The sequence below is a fragment of the Hibiscus syriacus genome, unplaced genomic scaffold (assembly GCF_006381635.1).
Source record: "Hibiscus syriacus cultivar Baekdansim isolate YM2019G1 unplaced genomic scaffold, ASM638163v2 tig00015426_pilon, whole genome shotgun sequence".
Taxonomy (NCBI): Eukaryota; Viridiplantae; Streptophyta; class Magnoliopsida; order Malvales; family Malvaceae; genus Hibiscus; species Hibiscus syriacus.
This window is the reverse complement of record NW_024062362.1, coordinates 1,290,740-1,307,478: the sequence shown is the minus strand read 5'-3', so window position 1 is coordinate 1,307,478 and position 16,739 is coordinate 1,290,740. Positions and strand designations below refer to the sequence as shown.

General features: G+C 34.1%; 1 pseudogene; it reads left to right on the top strand.

The window, feature by feature from the left end:
• Nucleotides 1-10,584: 10,584 nt before the first annotated feature.
• LOC120207876 lies at nt 10,585-14,800 on the top strand (annotated as a pseudogene).
• The last annotated feature ends 1,939 nt before the right edge of the window (nt 14,801-16,739 follow it).

Sequence of the window (16,739 nt, the reverse complement as noted above, 5' to 3'; positions counted from 1 at the left end):
CAAAGTGTTTGAACATGGTTCAACTCTCCATGACGTTGACTTCACAACACGTTTCGTTATCTTTTTTTCAGTCCATGGTGTAACACGATGTTCCAATGTTCCTGTAAATTTAAATAAATAATACTTAGTAAAATATACGATAAGTTACGAATTCAAAGAAATAATACCTGCATGGTTTCTTTTCTTATAGTACCACTGTTGAATAGAGGCTCGAAAAAACTCTATTAACATAGTAATGGGTAATTTCCGGGAATGACGACTTAGAGCGTTGATTGATTCTGCACTATTAGACGTCATGAAACCATATCTTGCTCCAAGTTGATGTACTATTGACCATCTTTCAAACCCGACATCTTCTAGTGTTTGAGCACACTGAGGCAAAACACGTCTTAAACAGTTTATATGCTTATTGAAATCCACTTCCCGATAAGCTTTTACAGCCTTCCAGTATGTCTATTTGTGTTTTTTTATACCAGCAGACCTTGATTAGATTTCTATACAAATGAACACCACAAAGTCCATGAAAAGCATCTGGGAAACACCTTCTAACAGCGTTGTCAATTGAGTTTGCCCTATCGGATATGATTGTCAGATTGCTAATATGACCTATGCAATCCCTAAGATGCCCCATAAACCATGTCCATGAATCAGAGGTTTCAGATTTGCCAACCCCGTAAGCTATTGGCAATATCCCATTGTTAGCATCCATGGCTACTACTAATAAGTTTACTCCAAGGTATCGACCTTTCAAATGTGCTCCATCAACTATAATAATTGGGCGCATGCAAGTAATAAACGAACGAATCTACAAAATAATATACACAAGAAATATAATCATTTAAATGTGAAATGCATGTAACTAACAAAAATGAGTCAACAAAATTATATTGATTTACTAACCGCAGCACCAATGGCGATAAACAACAACTCAAAACGTCCATCTCTATCTGTTTTGATATGAGTTACCGACCCAGGATTTTTCAGCTTTAAATTGTGACAATAAGCCGGCAGTTGGGCAAACGATGCTTCTGGCGACCTCCTCAACAATTCCAAGGCATAACATTTGGCTCTCCAAGCTTGAGAATATGATATACTAATCTTGAACCGAGCATTCATGTCAGTCATAATTTCATGTCCCCGATATACCCTGCCATTCAAAAACATTAACTCAGCCAAAAAACCACCCAACACCTTTTTGTTTGCCTGTCTATGGTGAGGAAAAACTTGGGTTCTTGAACATGTATGTTTATCAATAAAAGTCCTAACTTGAAACATTTCGCAATCTTTTATCCTCTTTGCAATCATACGCCACGTACATTTTTTGTCAATTATACACCTTGTTTTGAAACGATCTTTGCTTGATTTGTTAACTTTTAGTTGATAGCCATCTTCCACACATTTCGTATACAAAGCTATCTTCAAGTCTTCCTTTGTATCAAAACAATCATCTTTCTTGATACGAATAACTTTTGTGTAACAATCAACTGCTTTCTTTATCAACTCTTCTTCCGGTATCTGAAGTAATTCTGGCATATTCCAGTTATACTCCCGTGGCATTTTCTTTTCTTCGGGGACTTTTTCTTCTTCTTTTTCTTATTCAGGATTATATGAATTACAGAATGAATGTTCAACATGTTCATTCACAGTCGTAACTTCCTCCTCATTATCATCAACAACATCTTCCTCGGCAACGGCTGTTTCATCATCAAAATTCGGGTATTGACCAATATCAAAATCATTACATGCAGGGTATGTTTCTTCTTCTGAAACATCATCAAAATCCGAGTATTGACCAATATCAAAGTCCGGGTATTGACCAAGATCAAATTTCGAATACTGACTAGTACTCACAATTTTTTATGTTGGCTCATCATCGTCTAATTGGTCAATACGAAAACCGAAATTTGGTGCTGAAAGTTGATTGGGATTTGGATTAGAGAAAGGTTGTGGGTTTTGAGAAAAACTTAGTTGATTACTACCCGCTACTGACCCAACAATACTACTTCTAGGTTCAACAACATACAATGTAACATCATCACTTGAAACACTAATGTAAGCAATGAATCGTTCAACATCTTCATTGTCGGTTAACAAATAAACTTTACCATTTCTCTGATAAGATAGCCTAAATCCACTTAGGGGCTCTAAATTCAATTTCTTTGAAACACATAACATTAGAGTTTCATAAGTTAACTTTTTTAATGACAGTTTTAGTTGAAGATTCATGGGTAAAGGCATATATTGTAAAACACCATGAACATTCTCCCATGACCCTCCAAAACACAAATCTATCCAAACATGATCAACATTAGATGATTTCATGGTTGTAAATTAATTTACTAAACAAACGAGCTGCGAAACTAAGACCTGTTGCCGGATGGGGAAGGATGTAGGAACGGATGTCGCCGGAGAGAGTGATAGATGGAGATGGAATGAGTTGCGATTTAGGGATTTAGGTTATGAATTGTTGCTCCTGCGTAGATATATACCCAAAAAATTTGTGTTGCGAAACTAAAACCTGTTGCGAACTTTGAAAATCGCATTGTGATTCTGTATTATCTCGTTGCGAAAGTCAGTATCGCATTGCGATTTTGTATTATCGCATTGCGATAGTTAGTATCGCATTGCGATTTTCCCAATTCGCGTTGCGATTTACTTATTCGCATTGCGAATTGGGAAAATCGCAACGCGAAATTGGAAAATCGCATTGCGATAGTCATAATCGCGTTGCGAATCTGGAAACTGATTTGCGATAATGGAGATCGCGTTGCGAATTAGCGATCGCATTGCGATTTTGTTGGTCATTTTGGCAAATCCGAAAAAAAATTGGTTAAAATCGTATATTATATGAGATTTTTGGTCACTGAGGTTATTTTCTAATAATTAAATATTAAAATTGTTTCAATAGATAAATAGAAAAAAGCAGAAAAATGGAGAGCCACAAGCTGGAGAGAGGTTTGTTGACACTGTTAGATCAAATAAACAAGAAGACTAATGTTATGCGCCACGTGGTCCCCCGTCTTCATTATACAAATCATAAATATCGGCTGAAACATCAATGACAAAGCATTAATTGTATTAAAATATTAAATCAATTTTATCTTGGATCAAATCTTATTATAGGTTTAATCGGTAAAATCAATGAGATAATGTTGTTAGAAAAAAAATTCACGAGATAATGCATTTCAACAATTAATTGCTAAGATAAGGTGAAATCTACAGTTCGAACATATGTCGCCAGGCGCTCCTGGCGACCAAGGAGATTGCCATGCCGTCCCTGCGAGCTGTGGTGAGCTGCTGCATTACCTATATCGATAATTAGGCTTTTACCCGAAACCCTAAGTTTGGTCGCCGAGATCACATGGCAACCTATAAGGTTGCCCGGCATACATTGCGACCTCCATTTCAGCGTAGTTAAAAAGCCTAATTACCGATGTAGGTAATCGTTGTTACTTAGGAAAATTTAGGTAATCGCATGAAAAGCCTAATTATCGATGTTGGTAATATTTGTTACTTAGCCCAGCGTGCATGGCAACCTACCCCTCGGATGACCTCGATCGGATGCGCTCGGATGCCCTCGGTCGGATGGCCTTGGATGCTCTCGTATAGCTCGCTCGGATGGCCTCGGATGCCCAGCGTGTTAGGACGTGCATGGCACATGCAAAATCTCTTGTAGCTCGCCGGGAAGAAATGGCGACCTACGGCCAACATTGTGGATTTCACCCTATTTGAGCAATTAATATGGGGAGTGCATTATCTGTGAATTAATTTATTCGAGAACATTATCTCGAACATTTTGCCGGCTTAATCATCACTTTTATACATGTAGTAAATTTAATTTATTATTTTTGTATCTATCGATTTTTGTATCAATTTAATCCTCGAAATTACATATAATGTTCATCTTAACCCTCGAAGTCCATTGATTTTTTTTACTAACAAAACTGTGTGTATGTGGTTTAGGGGATTATGTTAAATTATTTACTAACGAAGCTGAGATTGAGTATCCTGGTAGATCAAGGGAAATTTTGAAAACTCCTAAGCAAGCTTCTGATCCTTCCAAAAATACAAATTTTCGATTGGAGAGTTTGCCATAATGCTCTTCCTACCGGTGAAAAATTGAATCAAGCCAGCTTATCCGATGGGATACGTCCTTTATGTTGTGAGAGATCGAATCAATAGTGCATGACCTTATGCTTCATTTTTCTTATTTACCATTTTTTTTTATCAAATCTTAATATTTTTTAATTAATCACTGGTATCTGATCTATTAATAGACTAATACATATTGGGTACTGCAGGAGCGAGGGCGACCCTCCTAACCCAGTTTGCTCCATTTGCAAACGTCAGGATTCGAACCCCTAACCTTGACGTTTACGAATGGAGTAAATTGGGTTGGGAGGGTTGCCCTCACCTCTACAGTGCTCGATCTAAATAAAATGTTCGCACGACGACTTCTAAATACACTATAATAAATGATTAGTTGACCAATAAAACCGATTTAACGATTAGGATTAAAGTGATATTTTTCAACGATGATGATTAACTAAGGTGATACGGGTGGTCAACAGTTCTAGTAGCAACGGGTTATTTATTAGGGCATTAAATGAGACGAGACAGATCACGAGCTATTTGAGATCGACTCGGTTAAGGCTCGATAAATACTCGGATCGAATAAACTCGACTCGAGCTCAAGCTCGACTCGAATTCTTAACGAGCCGAAACGAGCTGCTTGATACTCAACTCGAAAAGCTCGTGAGCAGATCGAAAATATAATATATTAAGATTTTATTTTTTAAAAAATAAATTATTAATAATATAACATTTATGTGTTGATTTTTTTTTTAAATATAGTAAGACTTTTATGTATTTAAGATTCAGGTTTGAGTTTGAGGTTTCAATCTAGTTAAGTTTAAGATTTTTTTTTTTTCATTTCGAGCCTTTTCGAGCTGCTCACGAGCTTCAGTTCAGGATTTCGAGTTCGAGTCGAGCTTAAAAAATTTAAGCTCGCGAGTTTTCGAGTCGAGTCGAGTTTCATTTCAAAGTTTTCGAGTCCTATTCCTGATCGGAGGGAGGAGAGTTTTGACGATGCGCTTTCCGTTGAACATTATACTCAGGTTAAAGTTAAGAAACGTGGGTCGGACACTAAGTACTTGGCTACTGTTCTTTCTATTGGAACCGAATGTGATATTGGTATGCTAACTTCTTTCATACGATTCTATTTCTAATGGATTGTTGGAAATTGTAGTTGATCACACAAATCATATGATGAAAATGAGTACCATGTTGATGATGTAATGATTAACTATTGCTAACTAGTATCATTTCCCTGAAGTTATCTCGTTCTTGTCATGCTAAAATTAATGAGTCTTTGTCATGTATTCTGTGGAAAGAAAATTGCTAATGGCATCAAGCAGAGAGGGGGTAACAATGGTCTCTTTTGCCCATAGGCATACGGGTAGGATGGAAGATGGGTGCAATTTTGTGGATTTTATACTGTACCTGTTCCAATTGAGGTGGGGATGAGTATAAGTTTAATAGAGAGTGACCGAGAGTAGACGTAAAAGGTCATATAGGCTGTGGGTAATGAGTACGAGATTGGTTTGAGATCTTATCATCCTGCATCCGGCCGCCCACTAATTATCCACAATATAAATTTTGGACCATTATGAATTTATGTATAATTTTAGAGACTATTATATATATATTGTGATTTTATTGTATATGACTTGTAATTTAACCAAATGTTAAGGTAAAAACAATTTTAGAATTAAAGACCTCCATTTCTTCTATCTCAAATTGGTGGAGATGAATTTAAGAATGTATTTGCATGGGTGAGAGTTAATTTAAAATTTTACCCATCGTAGATATGTAAATGATGGATACGAAAATATTATCCGTCCCGCCCGTTGTCCATCCCTAAATTAGGGGGTAAAGCTTGTAGCATTGATTGTTGTTGTTGAGTAAGTTTCATGTGGTGTAAGGAGTGCTCTCTCTCTATATATATACACATACGTACCTCACAATTTTTGAGAGATAAGCGTGTTGTTTCTGATAAAGTGTCAGCATTCTGTGTTGTATCATCAATCATCATATGCAGGGTACGACTTAGAAAACTGACTTATGATGAGCACTTCAATTGTTTTGGAGGTTATGCTTCGTTATGTAGCTAGAGGGTTGATGAAAAATTCGTATTTAGGGCGAGTTTAGGAGAGGAAAATTCTAAGTTATAACCATTCACAGAGTCAAGTTTAAACTATCAGTTTTAGTTCTTTTTAATACTTAAACTTTTTTTTTTAAATCTACTTCAAGTTTAGTTTTTGTTTCATTTTAGTATTTTAATTCAAAATTTAATGTTAAGTTTTGAAAAAAATTTGGAAGTTTAGGTACTAAAACAGACCAAACTGATAGTTTAGGTACTAAATGCGTTAAGATTTTGACGACGGGATACTAAAATGAAATGAAAACTAACGTTAGGTATGATTTTTAAAAAATTGAAAGTTTAGGTACTAAAACAGACCAAAATTAATAGTTTAAATACTAAATACGTAATTTACCCTAATATTTTTATAATGAAAATTGACAAATTTAACTGATAGTTTAGGTACTAAGTTTTGATGCAGTGATAAAAGTCATTGATTTTAACTCTATAACTGATATCAGGTCGTGTTTAAAATTTGAACAAATCTTACCCTTCCTCTTAAAAAGGGCAAGAATTGAACAAAATATCATGAAAGTGCTAAACTACATATAAATAACGTCAACCAAAGTGAACTCGGTGTAATGAAAAACTGGTGGTGGTCGGTAAAGTGAACTCCGGCAGCCTTGTCCGTGGAGGTATGATTTGTGGAGGAGATTCGGAGAAGGTACGACACGTGTCCTTTCTTTATCGACGGGATGCACTGCAAAATAATAAATGATTATGGTAGTTTTCGAATACTATGTCATGATTTATGTGTTACGACAAGAGGTATCTACTATATGAGACAGGTCGAACTCGAACGATTCGTTAGTCAAGGAAAAAGTAGGTATGTAAACGAACCGAACGAACACAAACGAGAGTATGTTCATGTTCGTTCGTTTAATTTTAACTGAACAAATTAACGAACACAAACATAAACGAACAAAAAATTTCTTGTTCATGTTCGTTCGGTAAGAAATGTAGCTTGTTCGTGTTCGTTCATGTTCGTTTATTTAAATGATAAACGAACACAAATGAACGAACATAAACGAACGGATGTAAACGAACATAAATGAACACAATAAACGAACGTTAACGAACACAAACGAACGAACGTAAACAAACACAATAAATGAACATAAACGAACGATCATAAATGAATGAACATAAACGAACATATTACTGAACGTTCACGAACGTAAATGAACAAAAGAGTCATCTATTCATGTTCGTTCATTTAATTAAACGAACACAAAATCTTGTTCTTGTTCGTTCGTTTAATAAATAAACGAACATAAACGAATTTCCCGCCGAACAACTCACGAACGGTTCGCTGAATGTTCGATTCGTTTACAGGATTAAGAAAAAGCATCCAACATAATATCGTCAGAAGGAAAGAGAGAACTCTTTCGCTTCTTTCTCGTCGACACTACTCGGATCTTCAAAACCTCCACAGCTGTTGCCATCAGCCCTGTCTATGCAACACGTTTTAGTGCCGTTGAGTCCAATGTAAGGGGTTTATACACCAGTACTATCAGGACCAACGTATGTTGCATGCACGTAGATATCAAGTGTGATTGCTCCTCTACCACTACAATTTCAGTAACTGATCTCATATTTATCGATGTCATACCTCAAAATTTCGTTGATTTCATTCAATGGCGGGATTTTGATTGGACGCCTACGCAATCAATATGCCTCAAATGTCATCCATCATCATACGACTCGGATGTGTCAATGAATAAATCTACCTCATTAGTACATGTTGATTTCGGGAAAATTGTTGGTGACAATGATGTTGAAAATATGAAACTGCAAAATCATTCGTTAGTACTGATAAGACAGATAAATAGTAATTTAAAAGGAATAGATTCGTAAATCGTGTCGTGGTAAAACTATTGTCTTAGAAACGAATTTGTCTCGATGTGTGTAATCACTACAGTAGGCGGACCGTTCCCCGAGGTTAACACGGTCGCTCCGAATTTCGTACACCCGAAATCGGAGTGGACTGCTGGTGGTATTGCTCTTCTTATCGGAAAGCACACAGAGAGAATATTTAGAAAACACTTGGAGAGTGAATTCTGAAATGTTGAGAGTGAGTTGAGAAGCTGAATTCAGCTCTCTATTTATAGGCTAGAAATAGGGTTAAAATCGTCCATATAAAAATTCAGGATTAAAATCATTCTTTGTAACACCATTATTCAACTATTATAATTCCGGATATTAACAACTTGCCTCCTCTGTACAAAGCTGGAAATCAGTCCAGATACATCTTAACGTTTTCGATTTAATTTAGGAAAAAGCTGTTTAATTTCTGATAACTCATAAACCAGCTGTTATCATTTGAATTTAAACAGTTCTCAGTAGTCCATAAATATCAGTTGAAATCATATAACGACCACGAGCCGAGCCGAGCCGTGCCGAGACGGACGACGGCGGTGCGCGAGAGTCCCCCTTATTCTCTTTCACTCAACAAGTGGGAAATCCAAACCATAAATACTCATTATCAATAGTGTTTCCAATACTATGTGGGATTGAGTATTACCAACAAATGATAATGATGATCTCAATGAAGATCGTTTAATACGAAAAAAATTAGCGCTTAATCGACCGCCGCATTGTGGAACTAATTCACATAGAAGTTGTCCGTGAGTGAGATGATTTACGTTTTTTTTAATTTTATTTTAAATATCGAACTCAATAATTCTAATGTAAAAAATGTAAACACTTATTAAGATAAATTAATTTATTATCGATTATTTAAACATGAATTATTTAAAACAACAATTTATTTAAAGTGTTAGATCAATTGAACACATCTTTATTCTATTTAATAAAAAATATATTTTCGTTGAATAATTATTTAGATGATAATCTTATAATTAATTTCAAAATAAATATTTTCCCAATAAATTAACCAAAGAAAACCACGCATGGCAGGAAGAGCATTCTACTTTAGTTTTTACATCAACAATTTAACTAAAGTACACGAATAGTCCCTTATCATAAAGTGTTGCTTTGTTGAGTCTCAAATTATATGGTGTTATTTTATTGAGCTCCTCAACTATAAAAAAATATAAAATGATCATTCGATTATAGAATATTATTTTTGAGCCCCCATTAAAAGATACAAAATGACCATCCGCCTATTTATTATGTTTCAAAATTCGTCCTTTTTTGTTAAGAAAATTAACGAGAGTCTAAGTTGGATGTTAGCATACTGTTTGAGATATGATAAAATCTAATCCTAGAGTTCCAAACAACTATCATATCTCAGAAATCATATTAACATCCAACGCAGACTATCGTTAATTTTTAACGAAAAATGACGAGTTTGGAACATGATGAATAGTCGGGTGACTATTTTGTAATTTTTAATAATTAAGGGACTCAACAAAGCAACATCCTATAATTAGATGACCATTTATAACTGTTAGTATTCATAGGACTCAACAAAGTAGTATACTATAGTAAAAGTACCATTTGTGTAACTTTACCTTTAATTAATATATAGAGCCCAAAAGCAGACATGCCACGTTTCCAATCCAACACGTGCATTTGAAAACATGACGGTAACTACTCTTCTATTTCCTGTAGATTTTTTTCTTTTTCGGCTTAATACTATAATAAGGGCCTAAACTATACCTAAATTCTTGAAAAGGTGCCAAAAATATTTTTTGACCCATCTAGATATTTAACGTTACAAATAATACTCATTTAAGTGCTCGAGCCATCAACGGCGTTAATTTCTTCTGTTAAGTGACACGTATTATAATATGATATTTTAAAAAATTTATTCAAAATTTAAAAAATAAAAATTATATATATTTTTAAAGAAAAACATAAACATTTTGAAATAACATCACAAACTTTGAAAACTTTCATTTCAATATTTAAATTCACGCCAACCATTGGTCTTTGTCTTCGACGAAGCTTCACTCGACCTAATCTCCCCCTAACGACCAAAACCCTCATAAAATCGTGATTGATCGGCGGTGAATCAATGATTTATACTTGCGAACCTTATGATGAAAATCGTGATCTCACACGATCTCGACGGCAACTACGACAACGTATGATTAAGAAGATGGTAGAGACTATATCGACAATGGTAGTCGTGGCCAAAAAAGAAGGCGACGATGGGTTAAAGATATGATTTGAGAATTTTAAGTATTTTGAGGCTTTTTTATAATCTAAGATAAATTAGGGTTTTTTATAAATATAATATTTAAAAAAAAATTAAAATCATCAAATTATAGTACGCGTCACTAAACGAAAATATTTAACGGTAATTATACATAAACTCTATTTTAACGAAAAATTATTTAAATACTAAAATATTTTATTTTTTTTTGGAGGGGTAAGTATTTTTGTATTAAGCATTTATAAGACTATCGATTATCATTTATCCGAACCTTCTTCCCGATCATTTTGCTTTTCAAAAAAAAAAAAAAAAAGCAAAATTACCCTTTGCTAAAACGTAAGATACTCTGGTTTCAATTTTCAATTTTTTTCCAGTTTTCCTCTACGTTTATTCCTTCAAGTGATCCAAGAACATGATATCATTTTGTTGGTCTTTCGTTTTTTTTGGATGCCCGTTTGTCCGTAGATCTCAGATTAATTTCGTTTTTAGGATTCCGAGTATAAAACGATTGAAAGATGATGAATTTGATTCTATGTTTTCTATCTAATGCCTTATTTCTCGTCTTTCAAAGATAATGCCTTGTATTCGTTTTCTCAATATATTAAGAAAGAACCATTGAGAAGCTGGTTTCATTTAAGATGTTCTATGGTTGTAACTGTTTGGAGTTTTTCTTAAGCAGCATGCAATGGTTTGAAGTTTTTGCTTTTTTCTTCTTCTATTTTCTCAGTGCTGAAGTTGTGTACTTTATGAACTATATATGCATCAGTGTAGCTATCTATGGAATGAATTATTAGGGGTTGAATTATAGGTTTGGATCTTCTATTTAAACCGGCTCATTTTGGTTTTGTTTCGGAAGAATGCGAGATCCTAAGATCGTTTCCTAGCATCCTGCTAGTATGTGCATGAACAGGTTCAGGGTCATATGTCAATCGAAGTAGCTAAAGTGCTTTGAAGTTGTGGTTCTAATTAGTAACATTTACTAACAATTTTAGATTATGTTGGTTTTAGATAACATGAAATGAAGACTTTTATATTCTAATGGCAAGGGAGTGTGCTAAGACAAATATTCATCCCCTGGGAATTTGAAATTAGTTTGGTACTCGTAGTCTTTTTCTTCCGTTTGTTTATGTTCCTTAGAAATATGCTATATTACTTGGTATTACTGACTTCCATTCATTACTAGTGAATGTTTGAACCGGCGTTGAACTTAAGTGCTTGTTCCTGAAGTTACTGCTTTCGATATTCGAAAGTACAGCTTTTGATGTTCTTGGCAAGCTTTGAAATTTTATACTTACTTTTGAAATGGAAGTGGGATTAAGAATAAGTGAATTAAATTAGTCATGTTCTAGAGGTTGATATCCTGCATAATCTAGAAACAGCCAAATCGGCATATGCATGAACAAAGAAAATATCTGGACCATGTTCTTCCCTACTTTTTGTTTAAGGATTTAGTAGATCTTTCTAATCTTGACTAATTAAGTGAAGGAAACAATGTACCTTTACTTATTTGTGGAATCCTTTAGTTATGTAGAATTCATCTAACATCCAAAATCGCTATCCTACAATCAACCACTAGGAAAAGTCAACTTTGAAATGTAATCTGCGCAAACAATGATGTGATCTATTTGGTTGGTTTTTCTTCTCTAAATATTTACACTTTCTCTATTATGTGCTTTGACATTTTTTTATTGCTGCATTACATAAAATCTGAGGTTTGTTACAGTTCAGCTTTTTCACTCATATCAAATGAGTTTGTCCTGAATAGTTTTATGTATAAGAGATTCTAGAAAATAGAAGTTCTAAAATCTAAATTTCATTTCTTAAATTTTACTTTGGAGAAAATTTAAAAAAATAATTGTACTGTTGACGTTCTAGCAGGTACTTTGGAATTTAATAATATTGGATAAAATGTCTTCCCCAAACAAGAGGCGAGAAATGGATGTAATGAAGTTGTAAGTTTCTCTTGCATGTTTACATCTCGGTGCTTAGCATTGTCTTTGGTTTAAATTATTCGATTTCCTTATCTTTTCATGTTTTTGAGGACAGTCTGCAATTGTTTTGCATCAATGAGATAATGTCGTTCCGTCAAGGTGTTTTTGGGCACCATTCTTTTCAATTACGTTAGGAGGGGCTAGGGGTTTTGTCAAGGTGCCCTTGAGGAACCAAACCAGTTGACTTAATAAAATAAACAAGTGACTTGAGATGTTTCGAACCATATGGCTAACAGGGTATTACCATGACTAGATGTTTAAAGCAAAGATGGTAACACCAATTGAATTTTTGAAACATTTATTATCTGAGGAATGGACTGTGTATGTAATAGGTTAATACTGGCAGACTGCAGAATTTCGTAATTTGTGTATATCCAATTTTACAGTCTTATGAACTCATTAATCTTGTTGTTTTTAAGTTGTGGGTCTGTGTTAAAGTCCTTGGCAGTTGCGGCTACTATTAAAAGGAAAAGAGGGTATTGATTATGTTTGAAGATTACCGTGAGTAAGTTTGCAGACTACGTGACAACTGTTTATTACTTTTGCACTTTTTTTTGAAGTTAAGAGCAACAAGTCGATAGATTGTTTGTTACCCCCTACTTCTGAGGGAGACTGCAACTGTTACTTTGCAGTTAATCTGTAGATAGCTTTAATGTGATTTTATCTGAAAACTTTAGGACACGAGATTCTATGAGATGTGAGATTCCCTCATTTGAAGTAGGGAACCTTAAGTAAAGTGATTATGAGGCAATTGTTATTATTCGTTAACTACACTTGTTATTCTACTGTGCGTGATCATTAACGAACAGAGAGATCTGTTTCTGATTTAGTAATTGTTTCTGAAAATTTTGGAGTTTTAGTCTGAGTTGCTAATGAGTTTTCTATCTCTTTGCTAATGCTTACGTAATTTTATCCAGGATGATGAGTGACTATAATGTGGAAACAATAAACGATGGACTCAATGAATTCAATGTTGAATTTCATGGTCCCAAAGGAAGTACGTTTATACTAATCTATTCGATGTAGGTTCTCCGGTTATGCTTTTGACATGATTCGTTTTGACAATATTTGAATGTTCTGGTAGCTACTGCCCAGCAGCACTAGTCTCCCAGTAGTCAGTTGACTTCTGTAGGGACTGTTCCATAGCGTTATGCATGCTCTTATCAGTTTGGGAATAGATTGTTAAATTGATTAAATTATTATACGATAAGAGGCAAGCCTCTTTCGCACACCTATACACGACTCTCTCCCCCACTTTTCCTTTTACATGGAATGAATTTGATTTCGAAAGCGTTATTGTACTTGGAGAGTTTTCTTTTATTGTCAGGTCTAACCTGTAACCATTTTTTCCTTTCGAGCCTATGTTATGTATTCAGTTTCTTGAAAGTTATTCCATATATTTGGAGGGTCCTTGAAAGACCATATCCCCATATTCATGTCTAGATATGCATGTGTCATGTCGTTTTCGAGCAATACAGTTTGTGGAAGTTCTCGTTCCGTTCTTTAATATCCTTAACGTCTTCAACTGCAATGCTTATAGGTGTGTATGAAGGCGGAGTTTGGAAAATCCGGGTTGAGCTTCCGGATGCTTATCCATACAAGTCTCCTTCTATTAGATTCGTGAATAAGATATTTCACCCAAATGTTAATGAAACGTGAGCAATTTTTTAATTTTCAACTTGCTTCTTACAGACTGCAATATTTCACCCTAATGGTGATGAAACTATTTACGATCCTCATTCATATTGATTTTTAATATACAACAATTCTGGTAACGATTCGTCTTTTTGATTTCTTCATGATAGTTGTTCAAAGTTCTTACAAAACTCGAATTTCTCTATATTGGTTTAATTTCAGGTCCGGTTGACGTCTATGGTTTATACTAGTAAACGACATTCCGCATTATTCATCTTCTTGATTGATGAATGCCCATATGCGATGTTCTCTTGTTCTTGCAGATCTTTCGAACATCTTTGAAGTTTTTCTTCCACAGCTCTTGCTATATCCAAACCCTTCACACCCCCTAAACAGGAACGCTGGATCATTGATGATGAAGGATCGGAAACAATATGATCAAAAAGTAAAAGGTAAATATGGTTGTACTGTACGGTTACGCTTTCTTAGCATAAGACATTCGTCCTGGCGATGTTCGTAAGACGGCGACTGATCACTGATGTTATCTTTTTTCTTTACGGAAAGCAGAATTCTGCGAGCGTTATGCAAAGAAAGAGAACATCACGAAAGGGAAAGCCGATGAGGAGACGGACGACGACGAAGATGTAAGCGATGAAGAAACCGGGTCTAGCGACGATGAAATCGCCGGACATGCTGATCCTTAAAATACCTTGGTGGTGATAAGGTGAAGTTTCAGAGTACTAGTTTGTATTTTATTTCCCAGTACAAAATGTACCTAAAAACAAACCACTTAGGATTTCATTTAGCCTTGTGTTGGAATCTTAAATATGGAGTGAATGGAAGATCCCTGTGTTGGATGAAACTTGCAATAATTTTGGCTGAGAATTTCTAATTTGTTTTTATTCTTGGATTTATTATATGGATGAAAAAAGTACACGTAAGATTAATTCTTTGGTAAATTACTTGCATGGTCCGTTTTGGTCTTCTAATTATTAATTTTTTTTTAAAGTTATACTTAACATTAAGTTTTGGTTTTATTTTGATCACCTGTTATTAAAAAGTTGATTGTATTGTTGACGTGATATTTTTCTAATGATGATGTGACATTGTTTTATGGTAACAAGTAGGGATGGGCACGGGGCGAGACGGGCCAATATTTTGGCCGCCCCGACCCCGACCCGAAAATATATTGTCTATATTCGGTCCCGACTTGCCTCGATAGTTATTAAAAAGTTGATTGTATTGTTGACGTGATATTTTTCTAATGATGATGTGACATTGTTTTATGGTAACACGTAGGAATGGGCACGGGGAGAGACGGGCTGATATTTTGGCCGCCCCGACCCCGACCCGAAAATATATTGTCTATATTCGGTCCCGACTTGCCTCGATAGTTTTTCGCTTTTATAATTAATATTTTAGAGTAAAATAATTATTAGAGTAAAATCTTTACCCAACCCGACATGAATATATCAATATTTTAAAAAAATTAATATTTATAATTATTTATTATTTTTAAATTATTAAAATAATATATTTTGTAATAATTTATTATCATTTTAATAATTAAAAAACATATTTTAACATTATAAAAATAAAAATAAAAATATTAAATATATATATATATATATATATATATAACCGGATCGGGTCGGTGATTTTTCACCTTAAACTGGCCCTGGCTCGCCTCGCCCTGATCTGCCTATTATATAACTCGCCTTGCCTCGAACCCTGAAATTTAAAAAAAACACCTCTATAAGGTGGGGTCGGGTCAAAATCCATTGGGTTCAGCTATTTTGACCATCCCTAGTAATACATCAGTATCACCGTTAATTTGTAATGGTAGGTGAAATGAAAAAAAAAATATTAGGTATGATTTTGAAAAAAAAATATTGAGTGACCAAAGTGACTTAAATACGTAGTTTACCCTTAGTTCTTTGGATAAATGACATATTTAATACTTAAACTATTACTTTATTCCGTTTTGATATTCAATTTTTTTTTCAAAATTGTACTTAACGTTTAGTTTCGGTTTTATTTTAGTATCATGTCATTAAAAACTTAAGTATAGTGTTGACATTTCACCGTAAGGTATTGTCATGCCATCACTCAAAAGCCTAAAAAAATCATATCAGCAGTTCTGTTAATTTTTTAAAGAAGTATATCAATTTAAAACCTAAACTAAATGTTAGGTATGATTTTGAAAAAAATATAGTTTAGGTATTAAACGTGTAGTTTACCCTAAGGGTGTGTTTGGTTGGGGGAATGTGAGATTCACATTGGAATGGAATCCACATTCTCCCGTTTGTGAGATTCACATGGGAATGAAATCCACATTCTCCCGTTTGATTAGCCGGGAATGTCATTCCCGGTAATCTTACATTACCAATAGTTGATTTTTTGAGGTATATTACCAGTAATTTCATTACCTCCCTTTCCTTAGGTATTGTTGGATTACCGAAATTTTGGATTAAAATGCTCTTAAAAAAAATTTCTTTCAAAAATATATTTATTATGTCATTGAATAATAAAAATTCTACGAAGGTTAAATTACAAATTTATCCTTAAACTATTTTAGATTTACAAAAAAAATTTATAATTAAAATTTTATATGAAGTTCAGGGGTAAAATAAAATTTTACCCTTTCATTAAACTTTTTTATATTTTCAATTTTGTAAAAAAAATTATATAAATTTTATGAATTTAAATTTTTTAAAGAAAATATATAAATATTTTTCAACTTGTTAAAAAAACAAATATATAATAAGGACAATTTGATCAAATATAC